This window comes from Triticum urartu, chromosome 6A, assembly GCF_056163025.1.
Source record: "Triticum urartu cultivar PI428250 chromosome 6A, HENAU_Tu73, whole genome shotgun sequence".
NCBI lineage: Eukaryota > Viridiplantae > Streptophyta > Magnoliopsida > Poales > Poaceae > Triticum > Triticum urartu.
The window spans coordinates 592,321,033-592,340,997 of record NC_141878.1 but is presented as its reverse complement, the minus strand read 5'-3'; the positions used below and the strand labels follow the sequence as shown (position 1 = coordinate 592,340,997).

At 46.6% G+C, this 19,965-nt stretch overlaps 1 pseudogene; it reads left to right on the top strand.

Annotated features, from left to right (window-relative positions):
* LOC147966847 (uncharacterized) overlaps window positions 1–19,548 on the top strand; it is a 47,858-nt pseudogene extending 28,310 nt beyond the window's left edge.
* Window positions 19,549–19,965: the final 417 nt, after the last annotated feature.

The window sequence follows — 19,965 nt, the reverse complement described above, 5'->3', positions numbered from 1 at the left end:
GGTGGGCCGCGCGCCTTCCCCCTCCCCTAGTCCTATTAGGACAAGGAGAGGTGGCCGGCCCCCTCTCTCTCTTTCCCCCCTCAAGGAATCCTATTCCAACTAGGATTGGGGGGGGGGAGTCCTACTCCCGGTAGGAGTAGGACTCCTCCTGCGCCCTCCTCCTGGCCGGCCGCACCCTCCCCCTTGGCTCCTTTATATACGGGGGCAGGGGGCACCTCTAGACACACAAGTTGATCCTTGAGATCGTTCCTTAGCCGTGTGCGGTGCCCCCTGCCACCATATTCCACCTCGATCATATTGTAGCGGTGCTTAGGCGAAGCCCTGCGATGATAGAACATCAAGATCGTCACCATGCCGTCGTGCTAACGGAACTCCTCCCCGACGCATTGCTGGATCGGAGCCCCGGGATCGTCATCGAGCTGTATGTGTGCTAAGAACTCGGAGGTGCCAGAGTAACGGTGCTTGGATCGGTCGGATTGGGAAGACGTACGACTACTTCCTCTACGTTGCGTCAACGCTTCCGCAGTCGATCTGCGTGGGTACATAGACAACACTCTCCCCTCTCGTTGCTATGCATCACCATGATCTTGCGTGTGCGTAGGAAATTTTTTGAAATTACTACGTTCCCCAACAGTGGCATCCGAGCCTAGGTTTTATGGTTTGATGTTATATGCACGAGTAGAACACAAGTGAGTTGTGGGCCATATAAGTCATACTGCCTACCAGCATGTCATATTTTGGTTCGGCGGTATTGTTGGACGAGACGAGCCGGACCAACATTACGTGTACGCTTACGCGAGACCGGTTCCCCCGACGTGCTTTGCACATAGGTGGCTTGCGGGCGACGACTGTCTCTCCAACTTTAGTTGAACCGAGTGTGGCTACGCCCGGTCCTTGCGAAGGTTAAAACGGAGTCTATTTGACAAACTATCGTTGTGATTTTGATGCGTAGGTGAGATTGGTTCTTACTTAAGCCCGTAGCAGCCACGTAAAACTTGCAACAACAAAGTAGAGGACGTCTAACTTGTTTTTGCAGGTCATGTTGTGATGTGATATGGTCAAGACATGATGCTAAGTTTTATTGTATGAGATGATCATGTTTTGTAACCGAGTTATCGGCAACTGGCAGGAGCCATATGGTTGTCGCTTTATTGTATGCAATGCAATCGCGATGTAATGCTTTACTTTATCACTAAGCGGTAGCGATAGTCATGGAAGCATAAGATTGGCGAGACGACAACGATGCTACGATGGAGATCAAGGTGTCGCGCCGGTGACGATGGTGATCATGACGGTGCTTCGGAGATGGAGAACACAAGCACAAGATGATGATGGCCATATCATATCACTAATATTGATTGCATGTGATGTTTATCTTTTTATGCATCTTATCTTGCTTTGATTGACGGTAGCATTATAAGATGATCTCTCACTAAATTATCAAGAAGTGTTCTCCCTGAGTATGCACCGTTGCCAAAGTTCGTCGTGCCCAGACACCACGTGATGATCGGGTGTGATAAGCTCTACGTCCATCTACAACGGGTGCAAGCCAGTTTTTGCACACGCAGAATACTCAGGTTAAACTTGACGAGCCTAGCATATGCAGATATGGCCTCGGAACACGGAGACCGAAAGGTCGAGCGTGAATCATATAGTAGATATGATGAACATAACGATGTTCACCATTGAAAACTACTCCATCTCACGTGATGATCAGTTATGGTTTAGTTGATTTGGATCACGTGATCACTTAGAGGATTAGAGGGATGTCTATCTAAGTGGGAGTTCTTAAGTAATTTGATTAATTGAACTTAAACTTATCATGAACTTAGTACCTGATAGTATCTTGCTTGTTTATGTTGATAGATGGCTCGTGCTATTGTTCCGTTGAATTTTAATGCGTTCCTTGAGAAAGCAAAGTTGAAAGATGATGGTAGCAATTACACGGACTGGGTCCGTAACTTGAGGACTATCCTCATTGCTCCTCAGAAGAATTACGTCCTGGAAGCACCGCTGGGTGCCAGGCCTGCTGCTGGAGCAACACCAGATGTTATGAACGTCTGGCAGAGCAAAGCTGATGACTAGTCGATAGTTCAGTGTGCCATGCTTTACGGCTTAGAATCGGGACTTCAACGACGTTTTGAACGTCATGGAGCATATGAGATGTTCCACGAGTTGAAGTTAATATTTCAAGCAAATGCCCGGATTGAGAGATATGAAGTCTCCAATAAGTTCTATAGCTACAAGATGGAGGAGAACAGTTCTGTCAGTGAGCATATACTCAAAATGTCTGGGTATAATAATCACTTGATTCAGATGGGAGTTAATCTTCCAGATGATTGCGTCATTGACAAAATTCTCCAATCACTGCCACCAAGCTACAAGAGCTTTGTGATGAACTATAATATTCAAGGGATGAACAAGACTATTCCCGAGCTCTTCGCAATGCTGAAAGCTGCGGAGGTAGAAATCAAGAAGGAGCATCAAGTGTTGATGGTTAACAAGACCACTAGTTTCAAGAAAAAGGGCAAAGGGAAGAAGAAGGGGAATTTCAAGAAGAACAGCAAGCAAGTTGCTGCTCAAGAGAAGAAACCCAAGTCTGGACCTAAGCCTGAAACTGAGTGCTTCTACTGCAAGCAGACTGGTCACTTGCAGCGGAACTGCCCCAAGTATTTGGCGGATAAGAAGGATGGCAAGGTGAACAAAGGTATATGTGATATATATGTTATTGATGTGTACCTTATTAGAGCTCGCAGTAGCACCTGGGTATTTGATACTGGTTCTGTTGCTAATATTTGCAACTCGAAACAGGGACTACGGATTAAGCGAACACTAGCGAAGGACGAGGTGACGATGCGCGTGGGAAACGGTTCCAAAGTCAATGTGATCGTGGTCGGCACGCTACCTCTACATCTACCTTCGGGATTAATATTAGACCTAAATAATTGTTATTTGGTGCCAGCGTTGAGCATGAACATTATATCTGGATCTTGTTTGATGCGAGACGGTTATTCATTTAAATCAGAGAATAATGGTTGTTCTATTTATATGAGTAATATCTTTTATGGTCATGCACCTTTGAAGAGTGGTCTATTTTTGATGAATCTCGATAGTAGTAACACACATATTCATAATTTTGAAGCCAAAAGATGCAGAGTTGATAATGATAGTGCAACTTATTTGTGGCACTGCCGTTTAGGTCATATCGGTATAAAGCGCATGAAGAAACTCAATACTGATGGACTTTTGGAACCACTTGATTATGAATCACTTGGTACTTGCGAACCGTGCCTCATGGGCAAGATGACTAAAACGCCGTTCTCCGGTACTATGGAGAGAGCAACAGATCTGTTGGAAATCATACATACCGATGTATGTGGTCCAATGAATATTGAGGCTCGTGGCGGATATCGTTATTTTCTCACCTTCACAGATGACTTAAGCAGATATGGGTATATCTACTTAATGAAACATAAGTCTGAAACATTTGAAAAGTTCAAAGAATTTCATAGTGAAGTTGAAAATCAACGTAACAAGAAAATAAAGTTTCTACGATCTGATCGTGGAGGAGAATATTTGAGTTACGAGTTTGGTGTACATTTGAAAAATTGTGGAATAGTTTCGTAACTCACGCCACCCGGAACACCACAGCGTAATGGTGTGTCCGAACGTCGTAATCGTACTTTACTTGATATGATGCGATCTATGATGTCTCTTACTGATTTACCGCTATCGTTTTGGGGTTATGCTTTAGAGACGGCCGCATTCACGTTAAATAGGGCACCATCAAAATCCGTTGAGACGATGCCTTATGAACTATGGTTTGGCAAGAAACCAAAGTTGTTGTTTCTTAAAGTTTGGGGCTGCGATGCTTCTGTGAAAAAGCTTCAACCTGATAAGCTCGAACCCAAATCGGAGAAATATGTCTTCATAGGATACCCAAAGGAGACTGTTGGGTACACCTTCTATCACAGATCCGAAGGCAAGACATTCATTGCTAAGAATGGATCCTTTCTAGAGAAGGAGTTTCTCTCGAAAGAAGTGAGTGGGAGGAAAGTAGAACTTGATGAGGTAACTGTACCTGCTCCCTTATTGGAAAGTAGTGCATCACAGAAAACTGTTTCTGCGACACCTATACCAATTAGTGAGGAAGCTAATGATGATGATCATGAAACTTCAGGACAAGATACTACTGAACCTCGTAGATCAACCAGAGCGAGATCCGCACCAGAGTGGTACGGTAATCCTGTTCTGGAAATCATGCTGCTAGATCATGATGAACCTACGAACTATGAAGAAGCGATGGTGAGCCCAGATTCCGCAAAATGGCTTGAAGCCATGAAATCTGAGATGGGATCCATGTATGAGAACAAAGTATGGACTTTGGTTGACTTGCCCGATGATCGGCAAGCAATTGAGAATAAATGGATCTTCAAGAAGAAGACTGACGCTGATGGTAATGTTACAGTCTACAAAAGCTCGACTTGTCGCAAAAGGTTTTCGACAAGGTCAAGGGGTTGACTACGATGAGACCTTCTCACCCGTAGCTATGCTTAAGTCTGTCCGAATCATGTTAGCAATTGCCGCATTTTATGATTATGAAATTTGGCAGATGGATGTCAAAACTGCATTCCTGAATGGATTTTTGGAAGAAGAGTTGTATATGATGCAACCGGAAGGTTTTGTCGATCCAAAGGGAGCTAACAAAGTGTGCAAGCTCCAGCGATCCATTTATGGACTGGTGCAAGCCTCTCGGAGTTGGAATAAACGTTTTGATAGTGTGATCAAAGCATTTGGTTTTATACAGACTTTCGGAGAAGCCTGTATTTACAAGAAAGTGAGTGGGAGCTCTGTAGCATTTCTGATATTATATGTGGATGACATATTACTGATTGGAAATGATATAGAATTTCTGGATAGCATAAAGGGATACTTGAATAAGAGTTTTTCAATGAAATACCTCGGTGAAGCTGCTTACATATTAGGCATAAAGATCTATAGAGATAGATCAAGGCGCTTAATTGGACTTTCACAAAGCACATACCTTGACAAGATTTTGAAGAAGTTCAAAATGGATCAAGCAAAGAAAGGGTTCTTGCCTGTGTTACAAGGTGTGAAGTTGAGTCAGACTCAATGCCCGACCACTGCAGAAGATAGAGGGAAAATGAAAGATGTTCCCTATGCTTCAGCCATAGGCTCTATCATGTATGCAATGTTGTGTACCAGACCTGATGTGTGCCTTGCTATAAGTTTAGCAGGGAGGTACCAAAGTAATCCAGGAGTGGATCACTGGACAGCGGTCAAGAACATCCTGAAATACCTGAAAAGGACTAAGGATATGTTTCTCGTATATGGAGGTGACAAAGAGCTCACCGTAAAAGGTTACGTTGATGCAAGCTTTGACACTGATCCGGACGATTCTAAATCGCAAACCGGATACGTGTTTACATTAAACGGTGGAGCTGTTAGTTGGTGCAGTTCTAAACAAAGCGTCGTAGCGGGGTCTACATGTGAAGCAGAGTACATAGCTGCTTTGGAAGCAGCAAATGAAGGAGTTTGGATGAAGGAGTTCATATCCGATCTAGGTGTCATACCTAGTGCATCGGGTCCAATGAAAATCTTTTGTGACAATACTGGTGCAATTGCCTTGGCAAAGGAATCCAGATTTCACAAGAGAACCAAACACATCAAGAGACGCTTCAATTCCATCCGAGATCTAGTCCAGGTGGGAGACATAGAGATTTGCAAGATACATACGGATCTGAATGTTGCAGACCCGTTGACTAAGCCTCTTCCACGAGCAAAACATGATCAGCACCAAGGCTCCATGGGTGTTAGAATCATTACTGTGTAATCTAGATTATTGACTCTAGTGCAAGTGGGAGACTGAAGGAAATATGCCCTAGAGGCAATAATAAAGTTATTATTTATTTCCTTATATCATGATAAATGTTTATTATTCATGCTAGAATTGTATTAACCAGAAACATAATACATGTGTGAATACATAGACAAACAAAGTGTCACTAGTATGCCTCTACTTGACTAGCTCGTTAATCAAAGATGGTTATGTTTCGTAACCATGGACAAAGAGTTGTCATTTGATTAACGGGATCACATCATTAGTTGAATGATCTGATTGACATGACCCATTCCACTAGCTTAGCACCCGATCGTTTAGTATGTTGCTATTGCTTTCTTCATGACTTATACATGTTCCTATGACTATGAGATTATGCAACTCCCGTTTACCGGAGGAACACTTTGTGTGCTACCAAACGTCACAACGTAACTGGGTGATTATAAAGGAGCTCTACAGGTGTCTCCAAAGGTAGATGTTGGGTTGGCGTATTTCGAGATTAAGATTTGTCACTCCGGTTGTCGGAGAGGTATCTCTGGGCCCTCTCGGTAATGCATATCACATAAGCCTTGCAAGCATTGCAACTAATGAGTTAGTTGCGGGATGATGTATTACAGAACGAGTAAAGAGACTTGCCGGTAACGAGATTGAACTAGGTATTGGATACTAACGATCGAATCTCGGGCAAGTAACATACCGATGACAAAGGGAACAGCATATGTTGTTATGCGGTCTGACCGATAAAGATCTTCGTAGAATTTGTAGGAGCCAATATGGGCATCCAGGTCCCGCTATTGGTTATTAACCGGAGATGTGTCTCGGTCATGTCTACATTTTTCTCGAACCATAGGGTCCGCACGCTTAACGTTACGACGACAGTTATTATGAGTTTATGCATTTTGATGTACCGAAGTTAGTTCGGAGTCCCGGATGTGATCATGGACATGACGAGGAGTCTCGAAATGGTCTAGACATAAAGATTGATATATTGGAAGCCTATGTTTGGATATCGGAAGTGTTCCGGGTGAAATCGGGATTTTACCGGAGTACCGGGAGGTTACCGGAACCCCCGGGGAGCTATATGGGCCTTAGTGGGCTTTAGTGGAAAGGAGAAAGGGGCAGCCCAAGGTGGGCCGCGCGCCTCCCCCCTCCCCTAGTCCTATTAGGACAAGGAGAGGTGGCCGGCCCCCTCTCTCTCTTTCCCCCCTCAAGGAATCCTATTCCAACTAGGATTGGGGGGGGGAGTCCTACTCCCGGTAGGAGTAGGACTTCTCCTGCGCCCTCCTCCTGGCCGGCCGCACCCTCCCCCTTGGCTCCTTTATATACGGGGGAAGGGGGGCACCTCCAGACACACAAGTTGATCCTTGAGATCGTTCCTTAGCCGTGTGCGGTGCCCCCTGCCACCATATTCCACCTCGATCATATTGTAGCGGTGCTTAGGCGAAGCCCTGCGACGATAGAACATCAAGATCGTCACCACGCCGTCGTGCTGACGGAACTCCTCCCCGACGCTTTGCTGGATCGGAGCCCGGGGATCGTCATCGAGCTGTACGTGTGCTAAGAACTCGGAGGTGCCGGAGTAACGGTGCTTGGATCGGTCGGATCGGGAAGACGTACGACTACTTCCTCTACGTTGCGTCAACGCTTCCGCAGTCGGTCTGCGTGGGTACGTAGACAACACTCTCCTCTCTCGTTGCTATGCATCACCATGATCTTGCGTGTGCGTAGGAATTTTTTTGAAATTACTACGTTCCCCAACACATCCTTTTTGTGAAATCGAAGGAAGGATAGCAGCGCAGATGACTTACACGGGATGATAAGGCACGAGAATCGCCCCCTTGTCCTTATTGGTGAGCATGAAACTGACGATGTAATCCCTTGCGTATTCACGGTGATTTGCGCAAACTCCCAAGAAGCTCTCGTGCATGTAGTACGGGTCAGCGACACAGATATGAGGTATCTGCTCAACCCCGTTCATGTGCAAGGCATAAAGGCGGACAAATGTAAAATCCAGCTTCTTCACGTGAAACATGTCGAATATGTAATCGAATCGGAGGAAGAACTTATCTGCGGGGAAGCTGTCGACGTACGACATTTGCCGCGGAACGTTAACCACGTAGAGTGGGTATCCTGGATCTTTCGAGGAGATGAGGTCTTTCTCTACCCGCAGCACATCGTCATGAAGTCTCTTTAGATCGCCGAATCTAGCCTGTAGCGCTGTTGCAGGTAGGATTTGTTGACTGGGGATATGCCATTTATCCGCATCGGGGATATCTATACGGTCCTGAAGCCGAGGCTGCTGAGGCGGCTGGATCATAGAAACAGCTTTTTTGCCTTTCCTCGCTCTCTTCCTAAACTTCTTTACTACCGGAAGGTCGTCCATAATATGTTGAGACGGCAATTCAGGCACCGACTGATTACGCTCAAACCCTGAGGAGGCGCCAGTATAGACATACTGTTCAGCAGTGCCATCGTCGTCCTCATCCTCATCCATGGCGACGTCATCAGCGACTAATGGAGCCTCCTCCTTACCCCGACCGCTATCACCCAACCCGACACCCGACGCTAATTTGGTAGGTGGGGTGTTGATGTTCATACCTTGCTGAGGCTGCGTGCTCGTTGGTGTGCTCTCGGTCGCCTCCAGACGAAGCAGACTCTTTGGCCACAACAGGACCCACCCAGCATTGCAACAATCACCAAGCCGCCGCGGTGTCTCGTCGTCATCCCCCAGTAGTACTGGAGGAGGTAAATTCTCGTGGCCCGGTTTGACACTGGCCACGGAAACCTTGAAGACGTTCGGGGGGATCGGCCGGCTGTGGAACAATGGTTCCTTCGGCTCCATTATCGTCGCCTTCCCCACGTCCACCTTCTGGTCGCCGATGGTGTATAATATGGTGCACGGGGTTTCATCGGCCTGCAAAGAAAAGTCTGCGACGTGAGACATCCGAAAGGCAACGAAAAGGGAGATTATACATTTATATTGAAGGGGGCCAGTGTGACAGATACCGTGAGGGCGTCGAGTTCAGCCAAAGACGAAGCGCCGCCTAGCACGTCTGGTGCGGGAGCCGGTGCGGGAGCAGGTGCAGCTGCAGGTGCTGGTGCAATGCTAGTCGAGCTACTCCCCGCCAAGAAGTCAGCAAGGGGAAAGTCCGCTGCATCTTTTTCTAGATTTTGCCTGCTCCAATTGAAAACGGCCAGAACCAAGGTAGTAGAAATATCTACAGCCACCTGTTTTGCGGCAGCTACCGCTGTTGCGACTGTCTCAGTTGATCTTTTCTCAACCGCAATCTCAACCCTCTTGTCGATGTTTTCTTCATTTAACCTCCGTCTTTCCTTTCTCTCCTCCGTGGTCTCACGGTAGTACAACTTCCACGTGGCGCCGTCTCCGACACCGTGCACGCGTCCATACGACGGTCGAGTATCCACCGGTTGTCATTTCAATATGTTCAACGCCCGGTTGAATGGAGTGTCCCACTTGGGCCTCGCCAATGCCTCGGACGGCGAGTCGCTTTTGGCCGCAATCCTGTGCTGCTCTCTCTGCAAAAGGCACAACGATCGTTTACAAATATGACTAACGTGTGCAGTCGAATTGATTAGAAACTAAAATTACCAGCAGTCTCATGAACTCCTTAGTGACCAGTGTTGTCTCGTAAACCTTGTTCACTGGGTCCCAACGGTGCCGGGCCCTGAGGACGTCATGCTCCTACGGGACGGTGAACTCCGCCAAGGGGTCTGGGATGCCCAGACTCGCTGCTTCCGCGTCCTCCTTGGCCCATTTGGACCTCTTTCCGCCGTAACCACGGCTTCCGAGGTGGTGGCTCCCAAAGTTCCTCTCTTGAAGCCCCTTCATGTACTTAGACTTTTTTTGGCATCTTCGGCCTCGCAAGCCTCCTTGAATATTTGAAACCGCTCTTCCGTGATTGTCGAATTATCCTTCACAATCTCGGAGTAGGGTTCCTTCTTATCGATGATCCTTGCTTTCACTCGATTTTTCCAGGCGGCCAACGCGTCGCTAAACTTGGTCATGGCGTGTTTGTTTATCTTCTTCATTGCCGGGTCCTCATCTGGATCTTTATAATCCTTCTCATTCCGGCCCGGGAACAAGAATATCTGGTGAAACTTCTTTAGGAGGGAGCTCCTCATATTTTCTATCTTCTGTAGTTTCTCATCGTTGATGGTGGCGGTTGTCCGTACGATGCAGCCTATTTGAATGTCGTAGCATCAACGCGCTTCCTCGGGCGCCGTTGGCTCAAATTTGCCGTCGTCCACCTCCGTGACCACCACTCTAGTAGTCTTGAGTTTGTTAGGAACCCGTTGCCTCTTTGCTTTCGGTTCTACACCGGCTCCGCTCCCCGAGGCAGCGCCGGTCTCAGTCTCGGCGCCGGTCTCGATGCCGGTCTGAGTCTGAGCGCCGGTCTCAGTCTCAGCACCGGTCTGCGTGTCGGTCTCAGTACCCGATGCCACAGGTGGGCCCAACAATAACATCGGTTGATCGTCGGTGAGGCTAAAAAATTCGTCTGGCGCCCGGTAGGCGTCGTAGCAATCACCAGAACCCTGCCCTTCATCGTTGCTAGCCATGTTTCCTATGGTTAAATCTAGTCAATTAATTCTAGACCTAATAAAATGAATAATGACATAAAAAAGGCCTATTGTTTTGCAGGAATGTTGACTCCTTCCTGGTGCGGCAAATCCCGGGCACTCGATATGTCCTAGTTTATAGCACAAGTCATGCCGAAATTCACGGAAAATTTCGGCATGACCTTTGCTAAAAAGTGGACAAATCGAGAACCTGAAATTTGCCGAAACAGAAATGAATCAACATTCCGGCAAAACATAGGCCACTCAGCATCATTCCAGCACAAGTCACATATAGTTTTGACCAAGTTTTTGAAAAGAAAAAACAATTCTGTTTTTTGTTTATAGCTAAATGCCATAGCTACTGTTTTTTATTTATAGCTAAATACTTATGTTTTTTATCTAAAGCTAAAAGTATTTAGCTAAAAATATTCAGGTCCATAGTCGAAATAATTCAAATTTCATTTGAATGAAATTTGGAACAAATTCAGGTCGTAAAAAAATTGCTAATCATTTTTCCTAAATGCTATAAAATGCCTACTGCCCTAAAAAAATCTAGGGTTCATATGAACACCTAGGGTTCATATGAACATCAACACAGTATCAACATATATATGAAATTGCCCTAGCAGAGAGAGAGAGGAGGGTAGGGGACAGTAGAGGCAGAGCCTTACGGTCGGCGGCAAGGGCAGGCTCTGGCTCGGGCGGCGGCTGTGAGGTCGAGGGCGGCGGTGGTGAGCTCGAGGGAGGCGACGGTGAGGTCGACGATGGCCTCGGGCGGCGGCGGTGTGGTCGAAGGTGGCGGGCGGCGGCGGTGTGGTCGAAGGCGGCCTCGGGCGGTGGCGATGTGGTCGAAGGCGGCAGGGCGACGGCGGCGATGGAGCAGTTGGGGGACAGGGGGCCGGGAGTAGAGAGAGGGGGAAAGGACTTAGCGAAATTTTGAGCCCGGGCTGCCGGGATTTGAGTCAAACTAGCAGTAGCGCGTTTTTCCGAAACGCGCTATAGCTAAGATAGCTACAGCGCGTTTCGAAAAAACGTGCTACTGCTATTCCATTCTGTTTTTACTTGTTTTTCACTTTATTTTATTTCCGTTAGCAGCAGCGCCTTACACGTAAGCGCGCTACAGCTATGGATATTAGTAGTAGCGCTGGCCTGTATACGTGCTGCTGCTATCTTGGGCTAGCCATGTGCGCCCAGTTCAAACATAGCAGCTGCGCTTTTCGCTAGTACGCGCTACTGCTAAAGTCATAGCAGTAGCGCTGTTTATTTAAGCGCGCTGCTACTAAGTAGCAGTAGCGCTTGATTTTGTACAGCGCTACTGGTAAGATTCTGTGTATAGGCTTTTCCCTAGTAGTGACCATATGTGATGATTTATTGTGTGAATATTGTAGATATTTGTTTTGCTTGCATTAGAACAAATATTCATGTTTAATTAACTTTATCCAATCAATGCTTATATAAGGAACATGGCGTCACCACCACCACTTGATGAGGACTATGAAGATGAAGACCCACTTGAGGAAGCCATCTGTGCTCAAAGAGTGAGGCTGAGCGAACAAGAGGTGTGCAACCTATGGGACAACTTTCTGCCACGTGCTGAGTTGATTGGGGCGCCATTCGTGACCCGTCTGACAACTACCATGATCGATCGACATGAGATGGTATGTTTTTAGTGTAGAATCCAAGTAATTGTTAATAGTTTAGATAATCCATACTTATTAATTGATATGTTTTTCTTATTCAGAAATTGCCAAAGAGCCTATCTGAGAGTTGTGGCATCGAGGCTGATGAAGAAGGCTATGCTGGAATACGCCTTATCGCAACGGGCCCCGTCACTACTTGCGCGTACAGCGTGGACACGACGGCCGCACAAATTTAAGCACACATGGGTGGAAGAGCTTCCTCGTCGACAAGAATCTTCATGTTGGACAGGCCTTCCTTATTACTATCAGGAAGACCACCCGTCAAGGCTTGAAGATGATGATCGTCATCGATATCATCTAAACTATATATGTGTGTGGCTGCTGATGATCGTCATGTTTGATTTCTACCTATGGATGAAACCTTTTATGTGGTCGATGACCGTTGAACTTGTTAAACTTCTTATGTTGCCTTCGTACTATGTTATGTGATAAAACTATGTTATTTGGTACTTGTTTCTTAGTCCGTAATGGCAAAATTTTGTGGATGTGATCAAACTATGTTATGTCTATAAAATTGTGCTTATGTTATGTTTCTTATGTCTATGTTATGTTTCTTATGTTATGTCTTATGGTGAAAATAAATTGAAGACAAAATCAAAGTAGTTAAGTTTAGTGCCAACCAACCGCCAGGGAATTCGGCGGTAGGTTTGTGTGGGCTACCGCCGTGGTCGTTGGCGGTAGGTATGTCAGCTGCCGTTAACGGATTGACAGCCGTCAGGCACGCCTACCGCCGGAACCTGCGGCGGTAGGCTGTGCAACCCTACCGCCTGAGGGTTTGGCGGTAGCAAAAGGGTCAGATTTCGAATTTTTATCAGACTGGGGTCAGATCTTGATTTTGTTTCAGAAAAGGGTCAAAACATGAAATTTGGCCACGCTGCGTTAGGATAAGACAACGCTAGAGGAGACTTGGCATCCACTCCCACGTGAAGTTAAGGAAGAATAAAAAAAATGGGATCACGTGATGAAGGATCCAATCCGGATTGACAGATAGCAATTCTAGTACTAGTCAAAAGATCAACCAAAGAATCAAATGGCCACACGGATGCCAAGCGAGCCATCGCTCTGACCAGCCGCTTTCAGACCGGCCAGGCCTCAGTTGAGCCGTCGTGGCCTGTCTCTGTTGAGACCCGCCGTCGAGCCAGCCACGCTTCACCGGTTTCTGTCGGGCCGGGCCCGAGCCGACGTCTCAAAGTTTGTTGCCGTCTCTTGCCACAGCTGACCGACGGTCCTCAAACAACCAAGCCGGTCCTGCTTCACCGCGCCCAGAGCCGCCGTCGTGGACACATGCCAAGTGGTCACTGCCGTAATTCACCCTGATCAACCGTGGAGTCAGCTGCCGTCGCGGACACATGCCAAGTGGCCACTGCCGTAATTCATCCTGATCAACCGTGGAGTCAGCTGCCGTCGCGGACACATGCCAAGTGGCCACTGCCGTAATTCACCCTGATCAACCATGGAGTCAGCTGCCGTCGCGTACACATACCAGTTTCCACGAAGTCAGCTGCCGCCCAACTCCGTCTCCTGCCGCGCTGCCGGTTGTTGCCGTGTCTCCTGCCGGCTCGTCGCGCGGCCGATTGCTGGTGCGCCCTCTGCCGGCTCGCACCACTGCGCGCCCTATCCGCGCAACTTGCCCTACTCCACAACCAAATCGCTGCCTCTGATATGGTTAAACACCTCCGCCAAGCCACCGGATCCGCTCGCGCCATCCTCCGTGGCGGGTTATTCTTTCTACAAGCCTCTGCGCGCCCAAGTCCTCCGGTTTTCTGCGGCCTTCGAGCACCCCGGATCCGCCAAGACGCTGATGCCTTCCAAAGTTTGCGTCCGCTGGCCTGTTTTTAAAACGCCGCTTTAAGTCGGTCTTACCAAGTCGTCTGAATCCACCGCTGCTGCAACAAACGGAGCAACAAGGAAGTTGCAGGGGCAATAGCCCGACTTAGTGAGGCTGTTATGCCACGGCGTAATGCCACGTCAAGTCACCAGAGGAACAAGCATAAAAAAGAAGGGGCAGCTGCCTTGTCCATCGTTGGAAAGAAAGAGGAAAAGAGAGAGACAGAATAACAGCCATGTACTCGCACACAGGAAACATCCACTAGCGGCGCGTCCCCCAACAACCATGGACTTTCCGAAGCATATCACGTGAAAAGTGCTACCACAGGTTGCCATTCCAAATGACGTGAGGCTATACTAGTCCATCGTCACTAGTATTCGTACTCCTCCGGACCTTTTCAGTCTGCGTATGGATCATCTGTAGAATGGACATGACGCACAGATCATCTACTGTCCAGATCATCAGGTGACATCCATCCAAGTCTATTTTATTAAACATATTGTTTTCATCAAAGAACAATTACTTTGGTCTGTATATTTTTATGTGCAGTAAAGGTGGTGCCATGTTGTTCCTATGAAGTGTACGTCAGCACCATCACCCACCGGCGCCTGCGCCCGCTTACTGATGGAACAGGTGTGCGCAAGTCGCCGCCCGTGCAGCTTAATCTACGTCAACCCGCCGGAGCCGCGTTGAGCCGCTCTTGCCGCTTTGAGCCGCCGGGGTTATATTAAGTCGCTGGTCTGCCTGAGCCACCTCTGTCGCGATAAACGGATCATCCGTCGCCCAAATAAATCAGGTCATATCCATCCGAATTTGTTTTATTAGCACATGTTGTTTTTTATCAAAGAACAAGTTTGTCTTTGCCTTGGTCTGCAATATTGTTTATGCAGGGCAATTATTTATGACATATTATACCATGGAGATGGAGGCATGCCAACATCTTTGGGCGTAGGTGGCCATGGTTACTCAACAGACTCCCGCACCGGTTTACAATGCCGTGGCCATCTCTCGCGACCACGCCAGCTTATAACAAGGAGGACAACTTGCCCATCCGCACCTGCTTACAACGCCACGGCCGGTTCATCTGTCTGTGCCGCCTCAGATGTTGCGATCGTCTATACCGTCCGTCTCTCGCGACCTGGTCTACATCAACACACCGGGCCGCACCTGTCTGCATTTGCTGTTTATTGAGTATGAGCAAGTCACTGTTTGGGAAGCCCGGTTTTCTTCCAACAAATTGGAGGCAAATTATCATGTATTATCAGCCGCCGTCTGCACTGGATGGCTCAATGGGCAGGCGCACAAGTCGCCGCCACTACAGTTTGGTTAAACTTCAAATAGCCAGTTGGAAGGAACCATTGGCCGAGTTGCTGGCACGGCTCATACGGGATCATTTATAAACCCGCCGCAGTCACCTCAACCTTCTGTGGATTCACATCGCGTTATCAACGCCAATGATATACACCTTCTGCTATGGTCAAATATGGAGAATCTCAAGCCAACACCTCGAGTCGTCTTGAGACTCGGGGGCTACAATGGTATGACTCGACAGAGTTGGCCGGTTTCAATGCATTCAAGAACTCCGGGTCGTTGGAGAGAAAAATAACCCGGCCCCGTAGATTACTGCTCTATCAATGAAATTTTAAAGACCGTCAGAAAGATGTCCGGCTTAAAAAGAAGAATTCCGGATTAAAATCCTGTTCAAGGTAAATTTATCTCTTACAAAGCTTTGAAACTCTCAATATCCGGTTTAAAATTTCCGCTTCAAAAATTAATCTCTCGCAAGTTCGAGTTCTAAGAAAAATTAAAGGTTTCCAAAAAGAACTTGCTGCCATGATGCGCGGTTCAAACATAGGTATCCTGCCTTACGGCTTATCTTATTATGGTCACTTGGGGGCTTCCTGCTCATCGAGCATAGCTGTCGGTACCCTCCTGATCGGTGCAATGCTAATATATGGTCACTTGGGGGCTTCCTGTTCAAACATAGGTCGTATTCGAACCAAAGAGAACATAGCTGTCGAAACCCTTTTGATCTGCACACTGCCAAACTCACTAGGGGGCTTCTTGATGGTATCCGAATCATAGCTTAACCTCTTTTGGGTCCGACGTGGATCGTATTCGAATCAGCATCGTTAAACAACTCTCAATGTCATTTGGGGGCTTCCTGTTCAAACATAGGTCGTATTCGAACCAAAGAGAACAAAGCTGTCGGTACCCTCTTGATCGGCAACGCCAAAGCCACTGGGGGCTATATGATCGTATTCGAATCTTAGCTCAACCCCTTTGGAACGGTTTTCTGATCGTATACGAATCAGAAGCCTTAAATTTTTTAAGTCTTTTTTGCGAACACTTTTGGGTTTGACTTGAGACCTTTTTTGGATTATATCCCAAATGTATATAAGTGTTTTATGCTTAACCCGGCTTGACTTTTGACTATAAGACGCCAGCCTATGACAATCATCATCTATGTGGAAGCATTGGCTTCTAAGGATTGGGTTATCACCCTTGCTGTACAGGTCATGTAAACCGGCAGTACAAATTCAATATCACAGTGGCTATATGTGAGGTATTATGACCCACCCTGCGGCAAACCGCCAAGGGTTCTTGTGACCTACTTGTGTGCAGGGTAAGACTACATTTGGGTGGTTACCCGCCCTGGCTCTTGACGTTAAGTCGCCAGGGCTTATGTTGTTTAAACTCTGTTCAGGATTTGCAGAACTATGACTTATATAAATGCTTCAGTCCAAGCTCATCACTGAAATTGGTGTCTCAAAAGGGTTATCAATTATTGATTTTCTCAAGGGCTATAGGCCACCGGGTTACAAAAATTCCGGCTTACAATGAATGCACATTAAGTCGTCATCGGCCAAGAGCCGCCCGGTATTTAAACTCCGGATTTACTTGTCAACCGATGAGGTATTCAAATCTTTAATAGCCAAAACTGGCTGGATTTTCATGATGATATTGAATGATTGAGGTTTTCATACCGGATTATATTATTCAAATCTTGAATAGCCAACATGGCTGGATTTCTATTGTGATTATCAATAACCAGTGTTATGATTGAGGTTTTCAAAGTCGCTTTAGCGCAACGGCTATTATTTTTATCAATGGGCATGATTTATTTTACAATGGAGGAAATAGTCCCGAGTCGCTGCAGGCTTACGACCCGGCACTTGGGGGTTACATTGTTCAAATTGAGATTACATCGAATATACAAGTCCCATGTCACTGCCAGCATGCACCATGGCACTTGGGGGCTAATGCAAAGTCATTTTTTGCTCAACTTATTGAAGACCCGACTCATCACATTTTAAATGAGCCGGCCCTTGGGGGCTACCAATTGCTCCTGTCAGAAATTCAGGGTACACAAGCCTTAATCCATTATTCAGTTGGTAGAGTACAAAGCTCTTAACCTTGTGGATGTGGGTTCAAGCCCCATGGTGGAGATTACATCATTTGATGGTATTATCAATGAATCATATACAAAGTCCCAGCTTAGTAATATCTTATTGAGCCGGCCCTTGGGGGCTACACGTTGTTGCTCAAGTTTACATGATCATATTTACAAAGTCCCTGCTCATTATTGCATAATGACCCGGCACTTGGGGGCTACACTGGTTGAAATTTTTATGAGCATAAGGCAATTACAAGTCCCAGGTTGCTGCAAGCATGACAACCCGACACTTGGGGGCTACAGATGATATGCATATAAGGGAGGAATAACTTCAAATTATCAGTTTGAGCAAATCAGGTATTATATTATTATCGAAGAAATCTGCAAAGTTTATGACCCGGTGTCATCATAAGATTAACCCGGCATCAGCAACAGTTATGACCCGGTGTTATCAATATTTACAAGCCGGCAATTTTGCTCGCCAGCCTCTACATCTTTAAACTGGCGGATCACCAGATGAATCTTGAGTCCAATATGTTTATTAAGCTGGCGCCTTGGAAGCCGACTCAAGTGGATTATTCTTCACAATATTTATCTATGAGAAACCAACATCAGCAAATTGAGTATGAAGCTAGCTTATTGACCCGGATTTTCTAGATGAAGGAAATGACAATTGGACTTAAGGATAATCAGGTCCCGGCTCAGGAGAATATTTAACCCGGAGCACAAGGAATTAAGGATGATCAGGTGCCGGCTTACAAGAATTTTTAACCCGGAACACAATCTATCAAATTTGTTCTTGTGTTTGTTTTACAGGATCAGTTTAACATGGATAAATCCAAATTAAACTGGGGGCTAATGTCGGGGATATACCCCGCGGTATGACCCGGCCGAACTTGGCGCTTCACTGATGACCCGCCAGAGGACTGGCGACTCACGGGTCTGGCGGCTCACTGGTCAAACGACTCATGAGCCTGACGACTCACGGATGACCCCGACGGCGGGTCAGATAGAAGATTAGGCCCAAGGCCCAGAAGGCCGGCTCATGTTATGGTGGGCCGGCTTAAGAGGAAAGCGTAAGGAATATTCCCTTACAAAGGAAGCAAGACTAGGACTCCACTTGTAATTGAGTAATCGTAATCCTACTACGACTAGTCATGTAACCCGCCCCTTCAACTTATATAAGGAGGGGCAGGGCACCCCAAGAGGGGACAAGCAACAAGAAACAATATCTAGGGCTAGACACAAGGGGGGATCCAACTTATGCGGCGATTCTCTCATGAGGAGCATAATGAGATCTAGCCACAAACAACATGTAGGGTTATTACCGGATGATGTTTCCCGGGGCCCGAAGCTGTCTAAATCCTTGTCTTGTGCTGCGTCTCTCAATTCTGCTCAACCCCTCTCAAGCTACCACATAGATGCGTTGGCCTCGCGACTAAGTCCTCACACTAGGACATCTGCCGTGACAATTCCACGACAAAGGCCGTTGACCCTCTGCTGGTGTGCGTGTAGTAGACTTCCAACACTCTCAACCGTCTCCAAAGATTGGAGGTCCTTGACTTGCGGTACAACTCACTGTGAGGGATCATTCCGGATACTCTTAGAAACTGCTCCAGTCTATGGTACCTATCCCTGTCTAGCAACTTACTAATAGGAGAAGTTCCCAACGCTATAGACCTCCCATCCAATCTAGTGTGGTTAAATCTTGCCTTCAATGATCTGACCGGAGAAATCCCACCAAGCCTAAGAACACATCAGTCACCTTGAATACATCTCGCTTGTTGATAATAAGCTCACCGGAACTATTCCTGATGAGTTGGGAAAACTCCGAAATCTTCGTACGTTAATCCTTGCTTCAAATAGGCTATCAAGTGAAATCCCGGAAACCCTATACAAATACAATCAGTCTTCTCTCCAACTTTTATTCATAGGTTCCAATATGCTTGGGAAGACACTGCCATCTAACTTTGGTGATACCCTCCTGAATCTTGAAGAACTCACATTGTACGAAAATAATTTTGAAGGCCATCTCCCTGCTTCACTAGGCAATATTTCTGGGCTAGAGTGGTTAGATTTGTCATTCAACAATTTCGTTGGTCAAGTTCCAAGTTCTTTTGGTAATCTTGGGCTGTTACAACACCTAGACCTTCAAGCAAACAATTTGTCAGGCTTCATCCCATAAGAGTTGGGTGGATTGCAACGCCTCACCAATCAGTATCTGTTTGATAATAATCTGGAAGGCAGGGTACCATGATGAAACAGTGTCTTTGTTTTGGAAATAAGCGGGGCAAAAGCCTTTATCGATATTGGACGCAACCGGTGGGAACTCCTTTGGAGGAACACTGGATCTCTCGGACAAAAGATAAACATTATGTACTACCTGAACATATAGAGTATTCATTCTAATATTTGGTTTTAGCCCACCCATACTGTAGATCTATTTTATGCTCACCAGGACATCAAGAGAAAACCTGTCACTTGTTTTGTTTTGTTTTTTTGGATTTGTGTAATTCTCAGGGTTGGGACCTTCCCAACCTTCTCTTTGGCAATAAATGATTCGGTGAGAACTGGCTCTCAGGGCTCAGCAATCTGCAAGACA